This window comes from Callithrix jacchus, chromosome 11, assembly GCF_049354715.1.
Source record: "Callithrix jacchus isolate 240 chromosome 11, calJac240_pri, whole genome shotgun sequence".
NCBI classification, from domain to species: domain Eukaryota; kingdom Metazoa; phylum Chordata; class Mammalia; order Primates; family Cebidae; genus Callithrix; species Callithrix jacchus.
In genome coordinates, this window is record NC_133512.1 from 112,048,287 (window position 1) to 112,064,206 (window position 15,920).

The window sequence follows — 15,920 nt, forward strand, 5'->3', positions numbered from 1 at the left end:
TGTAACCAGTTGTCCGAAGGCGACAGAAAAGGGCAGAGAGAGAAGAGGGAGGGGCGGGCGGGGCTGAGTCTCACCTCGCAGGTCGCAAGGGGTCAGGGAGGGGACCCCCGTGTCAGTCATCAGCTCGGGGGCTCCACACAGCATACAAGTGTCCTGGGAGGACTAAGTAGGTGTCCTCCAGCTTGTTCCACTTACTTGGCATTGAACCCCAGTTTTCTCATCCCTCAAATGGGGTAATACCACCAGCTTATAGGGTTGTCCTGAGGGTTAGGGAAAACCCCTTAGATAAAGGCATCAGAATACCAGGCTCGCTGTCTCAAGAGAAAACATGAGAAAATGGCGTGAAGGAAATAGACGCATACAAGGGAGAGAGGGAGATGACATTTTAAATAAGGCAAGAAGAAATAAAGGATGGGGAGAAAACTGGGTGCAGAGAAAGGACCTTTAGTAGCTCAGATTAAAATATCAAGAATAAGAGAGAAAGAGGTTTCACTCTGGGCAGTAGGAAGTAGGTATTCTTTCAGTTTGGAAAAAAAAAATTCATTTTTCCTTCCCAAATATAGATGTACTCTCATCTTTAGGCTTCCTTTTGCTTGTATTCTTATATCCTGAAATATTTCGTGATGCTCATGATCCCACTACATTTGGTTGACACTGGTGAGGGTACGAGCGAGGCCCTGCACATTTGGTGAGCAGATACAGGACTAAGCCCCTTGAAGTGCCTGGCTCAGGGCCGGTGCACGGTGCACGAAGCATGGCTCCGCCCAGGCGCCCCCTTGCTGCCGTCTGATGGGCGGTCTCCTTCACTCCTGAGGCGGGGGTGAAACAGGGGTCACAGGGCTTAGCAGGCCTAGCAGAGGATTCTGGATTAGAATCCACCTCTCAGGGACTGAAAGGGATATCAATGAGTCCCTAGGGAAAGCACGCAATAGGGTACCGGGCAGGCTTAGACATTCATGAAATTTGACGTCAGTGAGATGTCACATATAAAGAAACTGTCACATAAAAACATAAAAACCTTCCAGTAAGAGTCAACTCTCATTCTCCCTTTCTAGCATTTTTTTTTTTCTTTTTTTCTGAGTCAGATTCTCATTCTGCCACCCAAGCTGGAGTGCAGTGGCCTGATTCTAGCTCACTGCAGCCTCGATATCCCAGTCTTAAGCAATTCTCCTGTCTCCTGAGTAGCTGGGACTGTAGGCACGCACCACCACGCTGCATGAATTTTTTTATTTTTTTTGTAGAGACAGGCCTTTCTAGGAAAACTTAAAATGTTCACTTCACTCCAAAATTCTGCTTTGGTCGGCTGCCTGCCTTCTGGCTCTCCCACACCCCTTGACCCAAGGTCGCTGAGGGCTTTGAAGAGCTTGTCACTACCCCACCCCCACTCCCTGGCTTCTCTCTCCTGGACCTGCCCCACACCTCCCACCACCAGCCCCACCTGCAGTGTTGCTGAGGACCTAGGAGTTTGTGAAGCTCTGCTTGGGGAGCCTTATCCTTGCACCAAGATGACAGAGTGTGGTTTGGAAACTGACCTCTGATCTGCCGCAGCCTTTCATATAGTCACCCCATCTCCCACCCAAGCCATTACCACATAGACAAGCAGATTACACCCAGAAAAAATGCAATCCTGGAGGGGCAGTTATTAAGAAACTTACCTACCTGCCGCAGCCTGATTTCTTTATTGAAAATGAGGATCTTGTCCACTTCAGTCAACCTTCCCCATATCTACAAGGCAGAAGGCTCTGCCCATGAACACTGGGGACCTCCTGGTGGCCTCTCACTAGCTCTGGATACCATGAGTTCTCCCCGGTAACATCCACACACAGCATCACCCTCTGACCTTGACCCCTTCCTCCCAGTAGCAAAACTCTTACCTTAAAATATACCTCCTCAGCTGGGCGCGGTGGCTCTCACCAGCACTTTGGGAGGCCAAGGCAGGTGGATCAGAAGGTCAAGAGATTGAAATCATCCTGGCCAACATGGTGAAACCTCGCCTCTACTAAAAATATAAAAATTAGCTGGGCATGGTGGCACATGCCTGTAGTCCCAGTATTCAGGAGGCTGAGGCAGGAGAATTGCTTGAACCTAGGAAGCGGGGGTTGCAGTGAGCCAAGATCATTCCACTGCACTCCAGCCTGGCGCCTGGCGATGAAGTGAGACTCTGTCTCAAAAAGAAAAAAGAAAAGAAAAAAAAATATATATATATATACACACACACACACACCGCCTCCCCACCACAGGAGCATAGATCCTGTCCAGAAATCTCCTCCCCCTAGAGTAAAGTAGATACTTCCCTGAAATATTGCCCCAGCAACATAGATCCTGCCCTGTAATTCCTCCTGCACAGTGGCATAGATCCTGTCTTGAAATAATCTACCCTAGCAGAGATCCTGCTGGGAAATACTCTCCTTCTCTCCCAGTTGGAGAGTGTGCCCTCCTCCCAGATCCAGCTCAACACCCAGGAAGCCTTCCAAGATCCCTGCATTCACACCAACTCGGGATGCCCACCCCTTTTTGTGCCTCTTGGCCCTGACTTCCTGGTTAGAAAAATAGCCTTCTGAATTTGTTCCTCTTGTTAGTCTCTATCCATTTCATGAGATAAAAGGCAGGGACCTCATGCTGTAGTATCTTCTTATCCTCCAAATAAAATGAGAGTGATGGATCCTGTACTGAGAGTCTACTGTGTTCTGAATCCTCGTGGACAACCCTGTGAAGAGTCTTCTCCCCAGACTCAGAGAGGGCCAGGGACTTGCTCAAGGTCTTCTCTCCTGTCCCCTATGCTCCATGGCCTCTTGGGGGGCATTAGGTCCATGAAATATCAACTACCTTAGGCCAGAGAGAAATCTGCGTGATTTTGTAACTTTTAGAATGAAAAGAACCCTCAGCTTTGAACTGAGGTCTACAGACAGTGGCTCCCAGGGAAGAATGAAAAAGGCAGAGACACAAAGGAGGGGTGTGCTCTGACTGCAGTCAGGGGCTCCCAGCACTTCTGCCAAGATGAGCCTGAGACACAAACCTAGATAGGCTTTTGCTCGCTGTGTCCTTTGCATGGGGCCAGACATCAGCTTCCAAGGGAGCCTGTGGATACAGTAAGCTCCTTTATGGGGAGCAGGTATTGCTGGGTCAGTATGGCTGGGCACTTCCTGCTATAGGAGGGCAGATGTATGACCCCATAAAGACCTGCCCCAGGGTGAGGGTCCTCACCCTCCCCAGACCTCCATAGTGAAAATTCCCAAAGAGTCATACTTTCATCACAGCTCAGCATCAACTTCCAAGGGACTGCTTTTGGAGTTTCCATTTTAAGGGTTTCGTGTATATGTGAAAGTGCTTCAAAATGTAGAAAGAGCTGATAAAGAAGGATGAAACTTGTGAATAAAAGTACATTCTTTGTGTTAACTTCTCGGTGGTTTGACAGGGAACTTCTGCTATAGGGAGTCACAATTTATTTCACTACAAAGATTAAAACTTGTTTTCATTTACTCAGTTAATAGACCTAGTCTATTGTGCTTGAGAGTCATTGAGAAAATACATTGGTCTCTTAATGTTTTACCATCAAAATGGGCAAACTATTGCTGTGAAAGTTAGATCGTTTCTTTTGTGGATAAAATTGATCATAGATCCTCAAATGTGCTAAATTTAGACGGTACTTTAAGCTAGAGATATTAAGTCAGTAAGTATTTCAGTGAACGATCATCATCTATTTCATTATATTTTCTCTGATTCATGTTGGAGTTTATTTTGTTTTCTTTTAGGGAATGACTTTTACAGTTATTATACCAGTCAGTTCAGTTATTTTTCAGAAGGACAGAGGATTTGCATATGTGATAAGATTCACTTCTTTCTTGATTATATAAGAATATTGGGGGCCGGGCGCAGTGGCACTATCCTATAATCCCAGGACTTTGGGAGGCCAAGGCGGGTGGATCACCAGGTCAAGAGATCGAGACCATCCTGGTCAACATGGTGAAACCCCGTCTCTACTAAAAATACAAAAATTAGCTGGGCATGGTGGCACAGCCTGTAGTCCCAGCTGCTTGGGAGGCTGAGGTAGGAGAATTGCTTGAACCCAGGAGGCGGAGGTTGTGGTGAGCTGAGATTGCACCATTGCACTCCAGCCTGGGTAACAAGAGCAAAACACCGTCTCAAAAAAAAAAAAGAATATTGGGCCATCCTAATATTGGTCTACTTTGGGATGAAAGAGAGAGTTTAGTTTCTTGGGTGGGGTTGTGTGTAGAGTAGGAATGAGTCCTTGGAACCAGATGGTTTAATATGTCAAGGATGTAGGATCAGAAACATGGAACCTGCATAGTCTGATGTTGAGGCAGCTCCTTAGCAGCTCCAAGAGTCTGCTGGGTCAGTCTTGGCCAGCGCATGGGCAGTCAAATCAGGGTGAGACATGAGGCTTGCTTTCTTCATGTCTGAGAGACTGCTCCATTAGGTTTCTTTTTCACCTGTTCTAAACTACTATCTTGGTTTCCAGCATAGATGATGTCAGGGTTTGAATAACCGCCACAGCTGCAAGACAGGTGATGGTCACGCTTCCTAGCAAAAGTTATAGTAGATGAGTCACTGTGAGCGTCCAGGGCACTGGGGGCTTCATGTATTTTCTCAGAGGGTGAGAGATGGTAACTGGCCCAAGAGCAGCTAAAGATTTCCATGAGAGGGCAGTGGTTACCCCAGGCCTCAACCTACGTTGATGGCTATCCAAGAGTGACAGTCTTATCTAATCCCACTGTACATTATATTTTGGGTCCAGTGGCCCCACTTTATTATAAGTAGAAGAGTCACGTGGATCTCCCCTTTTCACCTCCATATTATTTTCTCTTGTGTCTGCTACCATCAGGACTGATGTGGGTTCTCTCAGTCCTGGTCCATGGGAACTTGGGCTCTCTTTCTTCACCACAACATTCCAGGTGGTGGATATGAGAAATAAACAGCCCAACTTTGCATAGCCTGACTCGGGGGTTGGGATGAGGTCAAGGATTCTCTCTTTTGATGGAGAGGGCCATTTAACTGGTTAAGAGGGTGAAGACAGCTTTTTAAACTCTGGCCGCTCCCCTTGAAAGAGAGGGTTTGAAAAAACTGCAAATGGTTAAGAAGATGCAAAATGAAGATGTATCCTTTCAAACAGACAGACAGTGATGGATCTTGAAGCAGAGAGACAGGATGCTAGGCTGGTGTAATGAGGAGCAAGCTGGCTGCCTGAGAGGAGGAAATCATGACCTCCATGGCCAGAGAGCACTAACACTGTTTCTACTTTTTTCTTTTTGGAACATTAATGTAGCTGCCTGATATGGTTTGGCTATGTGTTCCCACCCAAATCTCATGTTGAATTGTAATCCTCAGTGTCGGGGGAGGGACCTGGTAGGAGGTGATTGGATGATGGGGGCAGACTTCCCCCTTGCTGTTCTCATGATAGTGAGTTCTGGTGAGATCTGGTTGTTTGAAAAGTGGTTGTTTGAAAAGTACCACAACTTTTTTTCTCTTTCTTCTCCTCCTCCCCCTCCTCCTCCTCCTCCTCCTCCTCCTCCTCCTCCTCCTCCTCCTCCTCCTCCCCCTCCTCCTCCTCCCCCTCCTCCTCCTCCCCCTCCTCCTCCTCCCCCTCCTCCTCCTCCTCCTCCTTCTCCTCCTCCCCCTCCTCCTCCTCCTTCTCCTCCTCCTCCTCCTCCTCCTCCTTCTCCTCCTCCTCCTCCTCCTCCTCCTCCTTCCTTCTCTCTCTCTCTGCCATGTGAAGATGTGCTTGCTTCCCCTTCACCCTTTTGCCACGAGTGTAAGTTTCCCGAGACCTCTCCGGCCATGCCTCCTGTACAGCCTGTGGAACTGTGAGGCAATTAAGCCTCTTTTCTTTATAAATTGCCCAATCTCACGTAGTTCTTTATAGCAGTGTGAGAATGGACTAATACACTGCTCTTAATAGAAAAAGCAATAGACATGTTATAAAAAAGTTCAAGCAGAATAAGATAGTGCACTGTAACTTTTAAGTCCTGGTGATAGTCAGTTTTATGTATCAATTGGCTAAGCTATGGTAGCCATTAATTCCAAACACTGATCTAGGTGTTGCTGTGAACCTAATTTGTAGTTGTAATTAATGTCTACTATCAGGTGATTTAAACTATAGTGGGTCACCTTAGATAATCTGGGTAGGCTTGATCCAATTCGTTGAAATGCCTTAAAAGCAGAGCTGAGAAAAAAGAAATCCAGCCTATGGACTGCAGCATCAGCTCCTGTCTGAGAATTTTCAGCCTACCCCTCATGATCACCCTCCCTATGGATTTCAGACTTGCCTAGTGAGTGCCCCTCAGTCATCTAAGCAAATTTCTTGTAACAAATCTCTCTCTCTCTCCTACTGGCTCTGTTTCTGTGGTGGAACCCTGAATAATAAAGTATCCCTTCTGCTCCAGTCTTCCTGTCAGCACAGAAGCAACCACTGTTTTTTTTTTTGAACTGGAGTTGTGGTTTTGATGTTGAGCATTTTTTCTTGTGCATGCTGGCCTTCCTTGGAGAAATATTTATTTAAATCCTATGTTCATTTTAAAATTGGTTTATTATTAAAAATCAATAAAATTGTTGAGTTCTTTATTCTGAATACAAATCCCTTATTAGATATAAAATTTGCAAATATTTTCTTCCATTCTGTGCGTTTTTTCACTTTGTTGATGGTGCCCTTTGAGGCACAAAAGTTTTTAATTTTAATGAAGTCCAATTTATCTATTTTTTTCTTATGTTGTTCATGCTTTTGGTGTAATATCTAATGTGCTGTGGCCTAACTCAAGGTCAGAAAGATTTACTTCTGTATTTTTGTGGAAGAGTTTTATAATTTTAGCTCTTATATTTATTTCTACAATCTATTTTGAGTTAATTTTTATATATGGTGTGAGGTAGGGTCCAACTTTATTCTTTTGCATGTGGATATCCAGTTGTTCCAGCACTGCTGGTTGAAGAGACAATTCTTTCTGCATTAAATAGTCTTGGCACCTGTGTCTAAAATCAGTTGGTCATAGATGAATAGGTTTACGTCTGAATCCTCAATTCAATTTCATAGGCCTGTGCATCTATCCACAATGTTTGTACCATAATGTTCTGATTACTGTAGCTTTGTAGTAATTTTTGAAATTAGCATGTGTGAGTCCTGTAACTTTGTTCTTTTTCAGAATTATTTTGGCAATTGGGGCCCCCACATTCACAAATGAATTTAAGGATTGGGTTCTTCATTACTGATAAAAGGCATTGCAAATTGATAGGGATTATCTTGAATGTAGAATCATGTCATCTGTGAATAGAGATAATTTTACTTCTTTCTTTCCAATTTAGCTGTTTCATTTCTTTTTCTTGCCTAATAGCTCCAACTAGAAGTTATAGCACAATGTTCAATAACAGCCATAAAGTTAGACATTCTTGTTTTGTTCTTAATCTTAAGAAGAAAGCTTTCAGTCTTTAATCATTGAGTATGTTAATTGTGGGTTTTCCATGAGGGTTCTTTATTATGAAGAAGATATTCCTTTCTATTCCTAGTTTTTTGAGTATTTTCATCATGAAAGAGTGTTGTATTTTGTCAAGTTTTTTCTGCCTCAATTGAGATTTTTTTTCATAAATTTCAGATTTTTTTTTTGATTCTATTCATGTGGTGTCTTACATTGATTTATTTTCTTATGTTGAACCACTCTTGCATTCCTGGGATAAATTCCAATTGGTCACAGTATATAACCATTATAATATGTTGTTGGATTCAGTTTGCTAATATTTTGTGGAAGATTTTTACATCCTATGTTCATCATGGGATTTTGATCTATAGTTTTCTCTTTTTGCATTTTATTTGTCTGGATTTTGTATCAGGCTAATTCTGGCCTCATAGAATTAGCTAGAAAGCTGTAGCTCTTCCATTTTGTGGAAGAGTTTGAGAAGGATTGATTTTAATTATTTTTAAATATGTGTTATAATTCATTAGTGAAGCCATCTGGTCCTGGACTTTGATTGCTGATTCAATCTCTATACATCTGTTCAAAGTTTTTATGTCTTCTTTAATCACTTTTGGTAAATTGTGTTTTTAGAAATTTGTTCATATCATCATGGTTATCTAATTTGTCAGTATAAATTGTTTATGGTATCTCTTATAATCCTTTTTTCTGCACAGTTAGTAAAAATGCCCCTACTTTCTAATTTTAGTTATTTATCTCTTTCTCTATTTTTTAATGAGTCTAGCTAAAGATTTGTCAATTTTGTTGATCTTTTCAAAAAACCATCTTTTGGTTTCCTTGGTTGTCTCTATTGCTTTTCTATTCTCTATTTCATTTATCTCTGCTCTGATCTTTATTATTTCCTTTCTTCTAGTTTTGGGTTTAGTTTGCTCTTGTTTTTCTAGTTCCTTAAGGTATAAAGTTAGGTTACTAATTTTAGATCTTTCTTCTTTTTCAGTATAGCCATTTGCAGCTATAAATTTTCCTCTGTGCATTACTTTCTCTATATCTCATAAGTTTTTCTATGTTGTATTTTTATTTGCATTCATCTGAACGTTTTTTCTAAGTTTGCTTGTAATTTATTTTTTGACTTATTTGTTGTTTAACAATGTTTTGTTTAATTTCCACATATTTTGTGAATTTACCAGTTTTCCTTCTGTTACTGATTTCTAGCTTTTTACCTTTGTGGTTAGAGAGGAAATACTTTGTATGATTTCATTTCTCTTAAAACTTATTGGAACTTGTTTTGTGGTCTAATACATGATCTATCCTGGAGAATGTTTCATCTGCACTTGGGAGGAATGTATATTCTGCTGCTGTTGGGGGGAGTGTTCTATAGAAATGTGTTAAGTCTAGTTGGTTTATAATGTTGTTCTGCTCTTCAGTTTTCTATGTTTATCTTTCAGCTATCTATTTGTTCTGTTTATTATTAAATTATAAAATTGTTATTCTTAAATTGCCAGTTTCTCTATTTGGTCAGTTTTTGCCTGATATATTTTTGGTGCATGTATGATTATAATTGTTGTATCTTCCTTATGGTGTGACCCTTTTATCATGATAAAATGCACTTTTATCCTCTAATAGCAATTGTTGGGTTTGTGTGTGTGAATGTGTGTGTGTGTGTGTGTGTGTGTGTGTGTATGTTGTTAGTATAGCCACTACACCTCTACTTTGGTTAATGTTTGCATGGTATATTTCTCCGCACTCTTTTGTCTTCAACTTCCTTATGTCTGAATGTAAAGCATGTTTCTTGTAGACAGCATATAGTTGGATCATGTTTTTTAAAGTTATTCATTTTACTGATCTTTGCCTTTTGATTGAAATCCTGAGTTTATTTCCATTTAACACTATTACTGCGAAGGTATTATTTACATCTGTGATTTGGGTCTCTGATTTATGTTTGTCTTATATATTTTTTGTTTCTTTATGTCTCCATTACTGCTTTCTTGTGTGTTAAGTATATATTTTACATCATACCATTATAATTCTTTTGTTTCCTTTATCAAATATTTTAAAATTATTTTTAACTTGTTTTCCTGGGGATTACAATTAACATCTTAACTGAAAACACTATCCTTTGCAATAATATTGACTTAGTTTAAATAGTATGCAAAAGCTTTGCTCCAATATAGGTCTCTTCTTTCCCACCCCTTTTTGCTACTAGTGTTATAAACATTACATATTTATACAATATGGGCCCATTACATAGGTCTATAATTCTGGGTTTGTGCAATAAGCTGATTTTAATAAGAAGAAAATAATTACAAAGTACATTTTTACTGTCTTTTGCATTTACCTATATAATTACTTTTACTAGTGCTTATTTCTTTGTGTGAATTCACATTACTGTCTAGTGACCTTTCTTTTCAGTTTAAAGGATTTCCTTTGGTATTTCCTGTACGGCAGGTCTGCCAGCAACAAATCCTCTTAATTTCTGTTTATATAGAAATATCTTTTTCCTTTATCTTGGAAGTACAGTTTTGTTGGGTATAGAATCCTTAGTTCACAGCCTTTAATTTTCAGTCCTTTGACTACTACTACGTTATCTCACTGCCTTCAGAACTCCATTATTGCTGCATCACTGTTAATCTTATTGAGGCACCTTTCTACATGATGAGTTCTTTTTTCTTTCTGCTTTTAATATTTCCACTTCATCTTTGGCTTTCAAAAGTTAAATTATATGTTTTTAGGTCTAGATCTCTTTGAGTTTATCCTATTTGGAGTTTGTTGAATTCTTTTATATTCAGACTAATTTTTTAAATCAAATTTGAGAAGTTTTTGGCCATTATTTTTTCACATATACTTTCTGTTGACTTCTTTCCTTTCTTTTGGAAGTAGAGTTTTGCTGGATATAGAATTCTTAGTTGACAGCCTTTAACTTTCCTTTTGGGATTCCCATTATGCACATGTTGCTATGCTTGATGTTGTCTCACAAGTCTCTGAGGCTCTATACCTTCTTTTTAGTTATTTTTCTTTCTTTCCCTCAAACTGCATATTTTTAGTTGACCTATCTTCAAGTTCACTGACTCTTTCTCCTACCAGTTCTAATCTGCTGTGTCAACTCTCTGACTAATGTTTTGCTTCAGTTATTGCATTTTTCAACTACAGATTTTCCATTTGATTCTTTTTTTAAAAAAAGAATATTTCTATCTCTTTGTTGATATTCTCTATTTGGTAATCCATCATTATTGTACTTTCTTTTAAGTCTTTATATATGCTTTTCTTTAGTCCTTTGAACATAATAGCTAATTTAAAGTCCTCGTGAGGTAAATCCAACATCTGTGCTTCCTCAAACACTGTTTCTGTGGACAACTTATTTTTCTGCATACAGACCATATTTCCTTTCTTTTTCTGTGATAATTTTTTGTTGCTAAAAATTGACTTTTTTTTCCAAGATGGATTCTCACTTTATCACCCAGGCTGGAGTGCAGTGGTGTAATCTTGGCTCCAACTTCTGAGTTCAAGTGATTCTCTAGCCTCAGCCTCCCCAGTAGATGGGATTACATGCACATGCCACCACACCCAGCTAATATTGGTATTTTTAGTAGAGACAGGGTTTCACCATGTTGGCCAGGCTGGTCTTGAACTCCTGACCCCAAGTGATCCACCTGTCTTGGCCTCCCAAAGCACTGGGATTATAGGCATGAGCCACTGCACCCAGGCAAAAAATGGACATTTTACATGATATAATGTGACACTTCTGAAAATCAGATTCTGCCCCTTCCTTGGGGTTTATTGTTGCTTTTTGTTTGCTTGCTGATATGGTTTGGCTGTGTCCCCACCCAAATCTCATCTTGAATTATAGCTCCCATATGTTGTGGAAGGGACCCAGTGGGAGATAATTGAATCTTGGGGGCAGATCTTTTCCATGCTGTTCTTGTGATAATGAATAAGTATCATGAGATATGATCGTTTTATAAAGGAGAATTCTCTTTCACAAGCTCTCTTGTCTGCTGCCATGTAAGATGTGACTTTGCTTTTCATCTGCCTTCAGCCATGACTGTGAGGCCTCCCCAGCCACGTGGAACTATAAGTCATTTAAACCTCTTTCCTTTATTAATTACCCAGTCTCTGGTATGTCTTTATTCACAGCATGAGCACAGACTAACACACTTACTGTTATTCCAGTGACTTCCCTGGACTAACTTTGTAAAATCTTTATTCTTTGTCATGTGTAGCCACAGGCACCTAAGCTTGGTTAACTTGGTGGTCATCTAGTGAATGAACAGAGATGTCCCTAAATACCTTGAGCCAATAAGTCTCCCAACCTTTGCCAAGGCAAGAACTTGTGTCAGGGCATGACTTCAACAGTCTTTCACTTCACAATTCTGCCTCATTCTTCACTTGCCACTTGCACAGAACCTCAGGCCTTCTTAGGTCTTTTCTGGGCCTGCACACATGTATGTGGCCTTCTAAATCCCATGGAATATGTTGGAGCTATGAATGTTCAGATGTCCCCTGCGGAGATCTAATTTAACTTTTTTGTTGTTAAGTTTTTTAGCCAGTCTCTTGTAAGCCTCAACTGATAGCCCTGCCTCAGGCAGCTGTGATGTTGAATAATAGCTAATGATTATCTCTGACAAATTCCCTAGCCATAGGCTGTTCATACAGACCAACCTAATGCCAAATAAAGACAAGCCCTGAGAATGAAGCTTTAAAAGGAGCTGCTAGAAAGATCAAATAGTGACAATTCTCCGGAGATGGGCTTTTGGGAATTCCTATCCCATTTTATTTCCTCCTGGGACTTCTTGGATGCCATTTTTCAAAGCTACTGTTACTGTAAGGTTCTTGTTTTCAAGGCTATTGCAGAGCTACAGAGAGTGAGATGGGAATAGGGAACATTAAAGTGACAGAAGTGTGACATTCTTATGAAGATGCAACTGTTTTCTTGAATAAATAGTCCTTAGATTGTTGTACTCCTTTGATTAATTTTTGGAGTTTTGCAAAAGTTGATTTTGAGCATTTTTGATAGTGTTCTTATCACTTTAATGGAGGTCTTTGCTATTCTAGAAGACCTCTAATGGAGGTCTATTGCTTTAATTTTGAATTTAAGGTATTATTGAAAGGAGAGATGTTGACTCATTTATTTCCTCAAAAACAAAACAACAGAGGGCCAGGCAAGTGGTCCAAGATGATAAATTGAGAAGATTTGGACTGCTAATCCTAGCTGTACCTTTGAACTATTTGGGGAGCTTGTAAGAAATCCCCACCCTGAAAGATTCCGATTTAACTGATTTAGAGTATGGCCTCTATAACAGTATTTTTAAAGCTCCCTTGGCCAGGCATGGTGGCACATGCCTGCAATCCCAGCCCTTTGGGAGGCTGAGGTGGGAGGATTGATTGAACCAAGGAGTTCAAGACCAGCATGGGCAACATGGTGAGACTCCGTCTCTACAAAAAATAAAAAAAATAGCTGGGCTTGGTGGCACGCACTTGTGGTCTAAGCTACTCAGGAGACTGAGACTTGTGGGTTGCTTAAGCCAGGAGGCTGAGGTGGCAGTGAGCTGTGTTTGTACCAAGCTGTGTTTGTACCACCGCACCCTAGCCTCAGCAACAAAGAGAGACCCTGTTTAAAATCAAAAAAACAAACAAAAAAACCCATAAAAACAAAATAACAAGAAGAAAAGACAAAATAAAAGCTTTCTAGTGATTTTAATATACTACCAGATGGAAAACCACTGGTCTAGAGTGGGTTTTAAGAGAGAGGTTGAAATTTTGAGCCAGGGACACAGTATGATGGTGTGAACCTGAACAGCAATGTTTGTCAAAGTGTGTGCTACAGGCAAATTCCTTCCAAGTTACCTAGATCAGGAATTCCCAAATTATATGTGTTGAAGGACCAGGTTTTCAAAAACTATTTTCTATTTCTAATCTGTATTGACTAAAATTTTATAAACTGCAACAAAAATGAATTACCAGAAAAAACAATGAAAAGTGATATACAAAATATGTCCAAATATTTTGTTATTATAGCCAACAGACATACGATTATTGTGTAAAATTAGATATAAAAATGTCTGCTTAAGCTCAGTAGACCTTGTAACTGGTAACTAAGTATGTGAACCAATACAGCGACCAGTAAACTTCACTTTGTGTTCTTTGTTGAAGAGGCCCATCTTAGGGAGGCATTTCTGCTCTACTGGCAAACTCAGCCAAAGGAAGGGACCCACAGGTAAGTCTCAAAAGGGAGCCCTTCTTTGCCCTGTTGGGCTGGCAACAAGACAACTGTGGACGCATATGTCTCGCAAGCATACATCAGTCTGGGGTGGATACTGGAAGTTTTGAGCTTGTATGCCATCTGCACAGGAAAGTGGAATCCACCAGATACAGTCATTGACTCTGATCCTGATACAAGGAGACTTAGAAGTTTTCCCTAAGAGAAGTGCTGGTGACCCCTCACAGACAGTGGAAAGTGGTATGAAGAGAAGCCCTGAGGAGGATGACAATGATGTGTTGGAAGAGAGAATTCATACCAGCATGCACCATGACAGAGAAGCACAGCTATTGCAGAAGGCAGAAATGGTTTTAGTTCTTAAGAAATGTGGCAACAGAGTTGGAATTCTCCCAGGCTGTGCTCCAGTTGATGCTTGTGAAGGCCATGTTACTTATTAACCTTGGAGACTTGGATCATTCCAGCAGTGAAAATGAAAGGTTTTATAGGCCCATAAACCTGCAAATTCCTACCACTGACCATCTAGCTGCATTATGAGTGGTTTGATACCCTGAGCCAATGGGGACTTTGCTGGGGTGGAGGGTGGTAGCATAGGCAAATGGCAGGTTCTCACACTAGTTTGAGCTCCTCATCAAGGAGATATGATCACAGTCTGAAACCTGAGAAAAAGTGATTCATTTTTCTATTTTGGATTCATTATCTCTAAGTAGACAGACCAAAGCTCCCAGAAGATGCTTGGTAGCAGCATGAGGCTGAGGACTGCAAGGGTGAAAGAAGCTCAAGGTCCTTCTGGCCCAAAGTTTTAAAATTGCACATGATTGCTGGGAGCCAGAAAAATGACACACTTGGTAATCAGAGTTTAGCTGTGAGGTCCTATATTTGGTTCCAAAAATGTAATTGTAGAAGTACAGGATTGGAAATGTTTAGTTTAGCAGCCATTTATGCTTAAAAGTTTTGGGGGGCTAGTTGATAAAGGCTTTGTATGAGTTAATACTAAGATATGGTTGTTACGACAAACGAACATGCTGTGATTAAAGATTACATTCATTATATCGATAAATTATAAAACAAATATATGTTCATGGTAAGAAATTTGAAAAATATTAAAAAGCCTAAAGACAGGCCGGGCGCGGTGGCTCACACCTACAATCCCGGTACTTTGGGAGGCTGAGGCGGGTGGATCACGAGGTCAAGAGATCGAGACCATCCTGGCCAACATGGCGAAACCCCATCTCTACTAAAAATACAAAACTTAGCTGGGCATGGTGGCGCGTGCCTGTAGTCCCAGCTACTCAGGAGGCTGAGGCAGGAGAATTGCTTGAACCCAGGAGGCGGAGGTTTCGGTGAGCTGAGACCCCGCTATTGCACTCCAGCCTGGGTAACAAGAGAGCGAAACTCCATCTCAAAAAAAAAAAAAGCCTAAAGATAAATCAGAAATCACCTATAAAATCCGACACCTCTACTGCCTAGAGTCGATAATTGTTAAGGTTTTGTGTGTGTACCTATGATCAAGAATATGGAAAGCAATGATATTGCATGTACAGTTCTATATCAACTTTTTAAAATTAAACTTGTCCTGTTATAACTATAGATTAATAAGCAGCTATAAGAAATAATATAAACAAAGGATTTTAAACATTCACAATGCGAAGAAATGATAAATGTGTGAGGTGATGGATATGCTAATTACCCTGATTTGATCATTATACGTTGTACATGTGTATTAAGATATCACTCTGGGCAGGGTGTGGTGGCTCATGCCTGTAATTCCAACACTTTGGGAGGCCGAGGTGGGCGGATCTCTTGAGGCCAGGAGTTTGAGACCAGCTGGCCAACATGATGAAACCCTGTCTCTACTAAAAACACGAAAATTAGCCAGGTGTGGTGGCTCATGCCTGTAATTCCAGCTACTTGGGAGGTTGAGGCAGGAGAATTGCTTGAACCCGGGAGGCAGAGGTTGTAGTGAGCTGAGATCACGCCATTGCACTCCAGCCTGGGCAACAGAGTGAGACTCTGTCTGGAAAAAAAAAAGAAAGAAAAGAAATATTACTCTGTATTCCATAAATTTATTCAATCATTACAGGCCAACTAAAAATAAAAGGAAAAAAAGAAAAAAGAAATAATTCAGAGAGATCCTGTACCCTTTACTCAGTTTTCTCCAATAGTAACATCTTGTACAATATCACAACCAGGATACTGACACTTATTGATCTTATTCAAAATTCTGTTTTACTTGTATGTGAAATGTTTAGTTCTATACAATTTTACCATGTTAGGTTTATGCATCCACAACC